Here is an 8,440-nt window from a genome sequence, read left to right on the forward strand (position 1 = left end):
TGCAATTTGGGACATGCTCAAGCTGACTTACGTCAAATGGTAGAGTTAGAAATATACCAGGGGATTCGAATTCAATCCCATTGAGGTGGCATGTACCAATGCCATCTCACTAGTCCCAGTGATCAATTTCTGTTCACAATTGATCGTAATGATAGGACTAAGAACCAAAGGGATCACATAAACAAGAATAGTGTCTGCAAATACTAGCTGATAGAATAAAAAAGGGAGAGAATGATCCAACATGGGAAGTGAGATACACAGCAGACCCATAGAATGGCAAATGTCCTAACAGCACTCTGGCCTCAGAATCAGCCCTTAAGGCATGCGGATCTGGCTGAAATGCCCATGAGAGTATTTCAGGCATGGAAAGCCAAGACACTCTGGGGGGGAAAAAAACCTAAATGAAAGATCTCCACGAGTGAGATCCCAGTGGAAAGAATGGGTCATCAAAGAAGGAGGTACCTTTCTCTGAAGGGAGGAGAGAACTTCCACTTTGACCATGGCCTTGTCTAAATATGATCAGAGTCAGTGAACTCAGGGGGCTTCCATAGCCTTGGCAGCTCATGACAAGAGCCTAGGGTGATTACTGATGCCATAAACAAGAGTGTCAATTTGTTAAGTCAACAACAGGAGTCACTGTGCACTTACTCCTCATGTAGGACCTTTGTCCTTAGTGTGCTGTACATTGAGATTTAATGCTATAAATAGTACTCAAACAGTATTTTTCACTTTATGTTTCTGTGTGGGAGCAAACTGTTGAAATCTTTACTTAATGTATGCTAAACTGATCTTCTGTAAAAAAAAAAAATTATCGATTCCCAACTTGACTCTCACTGGGATTAAACATGACAATAGGTCTGATCTGATTTCATCATCATTTAAAAAATCATCTATTATTTTTCACTTTATGTTTCTGTGTGGGAGCAAACTGTTGAAATCTTTACTTAATGTATGCTAAACTGATCTTCTGTAGATAAAGAGAATCGAAAATGAATCTTGATGTGAGTGGAAGGGGAGAGGGAGTGGGAGAGGGGAGGGTTGCAGGTGGGAGGGACGTTATGGGGGGGAAGCCATTGTAATCCATAAGCTGTACTTTGGAAATTTATATTCATTAAATAAAAGTTAAAAAAAAGAAAAAAAACAAACCAATGGAGAGGAAATTAAGTAACAAACTATATAGATTCAAAATGAGGGAGAAGAGGAAACTACTAAAACAGGAAACAAAGTAAGATGCTAAATTCAGGTAAAACATATCACAAAATTTTAAATGTAAATTAACTAAGTGATCCAGCTAGAAATCAAAATTTTCTTATTTAATGGAAAACCAGTTAATTATTTGCTATTTAGGATACAATCCTTAAATGTTTAAGAGTAAAAATGTTGAAAATATACCTACACATTTTGAATAGAAGACTCTCTTGAGATCTGACAAGACAGACTTTCATGCAGGAACTATTACTAGATATATTCAGAGAGATTTCATAATGATATAGTTATCAATTCAGTGGGAAGATATAGAATTCTAAATTCTTATGTAGGTTAATATGGGAAGAGTTTTAGCACTTGTCTTTTTTTTTCTTAAAATTTTAAGCTTTTTATTTAGTGAGAGAAAGAACTTACCTTCAGAAACAGTAAAGATTCAGGTGAAAACAACAACGAAAATTAAGAACATGCTCATAATTCATATTCATATGAATTGAACATGAGTTTTGCTGCACATAGAATCTTTCATAAAATAAACTTTATTAGGGTGAGCGTAGTGGCACAGTAGGTTAAGTCAACACTTACAGTGCCCATGTCTCATATCAAATGCTTAGTTTGAGTCCCTGCTACTCTTCTTTTCCAGCTTTTATGAATGTGCCCAGGAGACACAGAAAATGGTCCAAGTCTTTGAGTTTCTGCCACCCTTGTGGAGTGAGTTCCTGGTTCCTGACTTTGGCCTAGCCTAGTCCCAGCTGTTGCGGGTATTTGGAGTGTGAACCAGCAGTTGGAAAATCTCTCTCTCCCTTTTTCTCTCAATGTTGCTTTTGATCTGCAATACAAAGAAATAAATTCAATTTTAAAAAGATACACTTGATCAGCAGCCACTTCCCCTCCCAGGTGTAGGTTAGGCTTGACTAACTTGTGTTGACTAATGAGAGCCATGTGAGGCAGAAGTTGAAAGGGATAGGTTTTGTGTTACCATGTTCCCTTTTCCTTGTGCTGTCATGGGACAGGATTCTACTATTCTTGCTTGGCACGCCTGGGTAACAAAGATAGTATGACTTCTGTGAGCAGAGTCCCCTGCCACAAATGATGGACCTGTACAGTGAGTAAACCAGCAATCTGTTACTATAAAACCCTGCGAGTCACAGTGTTAACCTAGCCTTCCCACCTTGACCTAGTCAACTCTCCCTCCATCCCCTACCCCATGGCCACTGTCCAGCTTATGTTTTATTCACATTCACATTTTATTCAGATTCATGATAGGAGGAGGAAACCATAATAGATGATTTATATTTTCAAGATTTATTTATTTAAAAGTCAGAGTTACAGAGAGGCAGAGGCAGAGGCAGAGAAAAAGAGAAAGAGAAAGAGAAAGAGAAAGAGAAAGAGAAAGAGAAAGAGAAAGAGAAAGAGAAAGAGAAAGAGAAAGAGAAAGAGAAAGAGAGGTCTTCCATCTTCTGGTTCACTCCCCAGATGAACACAATAGCTGGAGCTGTGCTGATCCAAAGCCAGAAACCAGGAGCTTCTTCTGGGTCTCCCATGGGAGTTCAGGAGCCCAAGGACTTGGGCCATCTTCTACTTCTTTCCCAGGCCATAGCAGAGAGCTGGATCAGAAGTGGAGCACCCAGGACTCAAACCAGCACCCGTATGGGATGCTAGTACTGCAGGTGATGTGTTTACCTGCTACATCACAGTGCTGGCCACAAGATTATATACTTTTATGAATGCTATAAGCAACTAGCACTGAAAGAAATTATAAAAAGCAGATTTAATAGGTAACACTTGTATAGAAACTACTTAGTGACTCTGTTTCCAAATAATTCAGGAGCATATTGTTATGATCTGTTTTCATAGGTTAATATTAAATAGAAATTTATTTTTAGATACATCCATCAGGAATGTCATATGTGCATACATCTGTATGTTCTCTGAATGGTTGAGAGCGAAATAAAATAATTGCTTACATCTGAATCGATAGATTTGGTGAATAGTGATAGGTTTTAAGAGGGATATAATTTTTTCTAGTTGAAAATTGCTCTTCTCACACCTGGTAGGAATGGCTGGCAGTGAGGCAAGATTGTTGCAGATTCTCTATCTTAGGAGAGTAGTGGGCTGGAGGGCTGGGGGGAAGAGGGTAGAGCTCATTAACGCGGTAGGGTGGGAGGAAATTAAAATCAGCTGTGGGTCAGAACAACTTTAAGAAGCAGGAGAATTGTGGCAGTGACTGCATGGAGTTCCTGATGAACAGATTGCAGAGCGAAGCAGTGCAGCCTGAACAGGCTGTATTTGCATGGGCGTTCATTGAGGCCTTCAGTATGGGGAGTCAGAGCAGGTAAAATGAAAAAGGGCAAGGAGGGGTGCAAGGCCCAGGACTTGGAGGGCGAGGAGGGGAGCGGGCTTCGGACCTGGAGGTCATGAGTAGAGCAGGGCCCAGGCCCTGGAGACTGAGGAGGGGAGCAGAGTCTGCCCCTGGATTGCAAGGAGGGGAGTGGGGCCCAGGCCCTGGAGGGCCAGAGGGGAGCAGGGCCAGGCCCTGGAGGGCAAGGAGGGGAGTGGGCCCAGGCTCTAGAGGGCCAGAGGGGAGCGGGGTTTTGCCCGGAGAATGAGGAGCAGAGCTGAGTCCGGCTCTGGAGGGGGAGGATGGGAGCTGGGCCCAATGCCTGGAGGGCAAGGAGGGCAGCAGGGTCTGGCCCTGGAAGGCGATGAAGGGAGCTGGACCCAGACCCTGGAGGGTGAGGAGGGGAGCAGGGCCAGGCCCTGAAGGGCGAGTAGTGCAGCAGAGCTTGGCAAGAGGGTGAGGAGTGGAGCAGGGCCCAGGCCCTGGAGTGCGAGGTGGGGAGTGGCACCCATCCCTGGAGAGCGAGGAGGGGAGCAGGGTCCGGCACTGGAGGGTGGCAAGGGGAGCGGGGCCCAGTCCCTGGAAGGCTAGAGGAGGAGCAGAGTTTGGCCCTGGAGGGTGAGGAGGGGAGCAGGGTATGGCCCTGGAGTGTGAGGAGGGGAGCAGGGTATGGCCCTGGAGGGCGAGGAGGGAACAGGGCCCAGGCCTTGGGGGGTGAGAAGGAAATAGGGCCCAGGCCCTGGAGGGTGAGGAGGGGATGCCGGCTGGGCTCTGGAGGGCAAGGAGGGGAGCAGGACCCAGTGCCTGGAGGGCGAGTAAAGGACCATGGCACAGGCCCTGGAGGGCTAGAAAGGAAGCGGGGCCCACTCCCTGGAGGGCAAAGAGGGGAGAAGGGCCCAGCCCTGGAGGGCGGTGAGGGGAGCACGGCACTGGCCCTGGAGTGTGAGGTGGGAGTGGTGCCGTCCCTGGAGAGTGAGGAGGGGAGCAGGGCCCAGGCTCTGGATAGCGAGGAAGGGAGCGGGGTCCAGCCCTGGAGGGTGATGACATGAGCGGGGCCCATTCCCTGGATGGCAAAAAGGGGAGTGGGGCCAAGCCCCTTGAGAGCGAGCAGAGGAGCAAGGCCCAGGCCCTGGAGTGTGAGGAGGGGAGCGGGGTCTGGACCTGGAGGGCTGTGAGGGGAGCATCCTCCAGCCCTGGAAGGCAGCAAGCTGAGCTGGGCCAGGCCCTGGAGGGCGAGGAGGCCTGCACCTTAGGAGAGCATTTTCTAGCCCTGGAAGTCAAGGAGGGGAGCGGGGCCCAGTCCCTTTAGGGCAAGCAGAGGAGCTGGGCCAAGGCCCTTTAGGGCAAGGAGGGGAGCTGGGTTTGGCCCTGGAAGGCACTGAGGGGAGCAGGGCCCAGGCCCTGGTGAGTGAGGAGGGGAGCGGTGTCTGGCCTGGAGGGTGGCTATCAGGCCCAAATAACAAGATGGAGGCTCAGTCTAAAATAAGTGAACCGTGATCTAGGCTCAGATCTCTCACCTCCAGGGCCGGGCCCAGCTCACCTGTTGCCTTCCAGGACCTGGGCCCCGTTCCCCACGCTGCCCTCCAGTGCAGGACCCCGCTCCCCTCCTTGCCCTCCAGGACCTGACCCGCTCCCCTCCTCGCCCTCCAGGGCCTGGGCCCAGTTTCCCTCCTTGCCCTCCAGGGCATGGGCCCCGCTCCAATCCTCACCCTCCAGGCCCAGGCCCCGCTCCCTTCCTTGACCTCAGGGCTGGGCCAGCTCCCCTCATCACCCTACAGGGTCAGGCCTTGCTCCCATCCTCGCCCTCCAGGTCCTGGAACCTGCTCCCCTCCTTGTGCTACAGGACCTGAACCCGCTTCCCTCCTTACCCTCCAAGGCATGGGTCCTGCTCCCCTCACTGCCTTACGGGGCCTGACCCCGCTCCCCTCCTCACCCTCCAGGACCTGACCGGTTCCTCTCCTCGCCCTCCAGGGCCTGGGCCCTGCTCCCCTCCTTTCCTCCAGGGCCAGACCCGCTCCCCTTGCTGCCCTCCAGTGCAGGACGCTGCTTCCCTCTATGCCTTCCATTGCCCCGCCCTGATACCCTTGCTGTGCTCCAGGGGCTTACCCTGCTCACTTCCTTGCCCACCAGGGCCTGGGCTGTGCTCCTCTTGCTGCCCACCAGGACCACGCCCCGCTCCCCTCCTCGCCCTCCAGGGCTACGCCCTACTCCCCTCCTCACCATCTTGGTCCAGGCCCTCCTCCCCACCTCTGCCTACAGGGCCTAGGACCTGATCCCCTCGCCACCCTCCAGGGCCAGGCCCTGCCCCCTCTTTGCCCTCCAGGGCCTGCCTCCCCTCCCCTAATCGCCCTCAAGGACCAGGCCCAGCTCCCCTCCTCACAGTCCTGGGCCAGGCCCCCATCCTCTCCTTGCCCTCATGGGCCACTGAGTTCCCTTCGTCACCCTCCAAGGCCTGGTCCCCATCCCCACCTTGCCCTAAAAAGCCAGGTCATGCTCCCCTCAAGGGCTGGGCCCAGCACCACTCATCCCACAGGGTCAGGCCTTGCTCCCATCCTTGCCCTCCAGGGCCTAGGCACGCCACCTGCATCGCCCTCCAAGGCCTGACACTGCTCTTCTCCATGCATTCCAAGGTCTGGTCCCCGATACCTTCACTGTCTTCCAGGGCCTAGAACCATTCCCCTTGCCAACATCCAGGGCCTGGCCCCACTCCCCTCCTCGCCCTCCAGGAACTGTCTCCGCTCCCCTCCTCGCCCTCCACATCCACACCCTCCATGGCCTGGCCCCCATTCCTTCCTAGCCCTCCAGAGCCTGGGCCAAGTTCCCTCCTCGCCCTCCAGGGTTTTGCCCTGCTCCCAACCTTGCCCTCCAAGTCTGGGCCCAGCTCCCCTCCTCACCCTCCAGGCCCTAACCCAGGTCCCCTCCATGCCCTCCAAACCAGGCCCCGCTCACCTCCTCGCCCTCCATGGCCTGGGCCCGGCTCCCCTCCTAGGCCTTCAGGACTGGGCCCTGCTCCCCTCCTCACAGTCCAGCGCCGGGCCCCATGCCCCTCAGGAACGGCCATCACTGCCCTCCAGGGATGGGCCCTGCTCCCCTCCTCACCCTCCAGGTCAGGCCTTGCTCCCATCCTCACCCTCCAGGGCCTGGGTCTCACTCCTCTCACTGCCTTCCAGGGCTAGGGTCCACTCCCCTCAGGAAGGGCATCACTGCCCTCCAGGGCATGAGCCCCACTCCCCACCTCACCCTCCAGGGCCTGGCTCTGCTCCCCTTGCCACCCTCCAGAGCCGGACCCTGCTTCCCCCGCCGCCCTCCAGTGCAGGACCCTGCTTCCTTCCTTGCCCTCAAGGACCTGGGTCCGCTCCCCTCACTGCCTTCCAGGGCCTCACCCCATTCCCCTTGCCAGCCTCCAGGGTCTGCCCCCTCTCCTCTCCTCGCCCTCCAGGACCTGAACCCGCTCCCCTCCTCAGCCTCCAGGACCTGACCCCACTCCCCTCCTCACCCTCCAGGACCTGACCCCACTCCCTTCCTTGCCCTCCAGGGCCTGGCCCTGCTCACCTCCATGCCCTCATTGGACTGGGCCCTGATCCCCTCACTGCCTTCCAGGGCCTGGCTCCGTTCCCCTCTCCACCCTCCAGGGCCTGACCCCGCTCCCCTCCTCACCCTGCAGGACCTGGGTCCTGCTCCCCAGACTGCCTTCCAGGGCTAGGCACCACTCCCCTCAGGAATGACATCACTGCCCTTCAGGGCATGGGCCCTGCTCCCCACCTCACCCTCCAGGGCCTGGCTCTGCTCCTCTAGCAGCTTTCCAGGGCTGGACACTTCTGACCCCGCTGCCCTCCAGTGCAGCATCCACTCCCCTTCTGACCCATCGGGCCTGGGTTCCACTCCCCTCACTGCCTTCCAGGGCCTGGCCCAGTTCCTCTTGCCAGCCTCCAGGGCCTGCCCCCTCACCCCTCCTCGCCTTCCTGGACCTGGGTCCCACTCTTCTCACTGCCTTCCAGGGCCTGGCCCCATTCCCCTCACCACCCTCCAGGACCTGACCCCGCTCCCCTCCACGCCCTCCAGGACCTGGGCCCCAATCCCCTCATTGCTTTCCAGGACCTGGCCCTGTTCCCCTCTGTAGCCTCCAGGACCTGCCTCCACTCCCATCCTTGCCCTAGACGACCTGACCCCGTTCCCTTCCTCGCCTTCCAGAGCCTGGCCTTGCTCACATCCACGCCCTCCATGGCCTGGGCCCCGTTTCTTCCTAGCCCTCCAGAGCCTGGGCCCAGTTCCCTCCTCGTCCTCCAGGACCGGAACCTTCTCCCCTCAGGAACAGCCAACACTGCCCTCCAGGGTATGGGCCTCGCTCCCCTCCTCACCCTCCAAGGCCTGGGCCCCATCCCCTCCTTGCCCTAAGGGGCTGGGCCACACTCCCCTCAATGCCCTCTAGGATTGGGCCCAGCACCCCTCCTCACCCTACAGGGTCAGGCCCTGCTCCCATCCTTGCCCTCCAGGGCCTGGGCACGATGCCTCATCGCCCTCCAGGGCCAGGCGTTGCTCCAGTCCTCACCCTCCAGGGCAAGGCCCAGCTGCCCTCCTCACCCTACAGGGCCTAACCCATCTCCCTTCCACGCCCTCCAAACTAGGACCTGCTCCCCTCCTCCCCCTCCATGGCCTGGGCACAACTCCTAGCCCTTCAGGGCTGAGCCCTGCTCCCCTCCTCACAGTCCAGGGCTTGGCCCCACTCCCTCAGGTATGTCCATCACTGCCCTCCAGGGCCAGGCCCTGCTCCCCTCCTTGCCCTCCAGGGTCTGGCCCTGCTCTCCTCCTTGACTTCTAGGGCTGGGTCAGCTCCCCTCATTACTCTACAGGGTCAGCCCTTCCTCCCATCCTCACCCTCTAGGGCCTGGGACTCCC

This window comes from Oryctolagus cuniculus, chromosome 19 (assembly GCF_964237555.1).
Source record: "Oryctolagus cuniculus chromosome 19, mOryCun1.1, whole genome shotgun sequence".
Taxonomy (NCBI): domain Eukaryota; kingdom Metazoa; phylum Chordata; class Mammalia; order Lagomorpha; family Leporidae; genus Oryctolagus; species Oryctolagus cuniculus.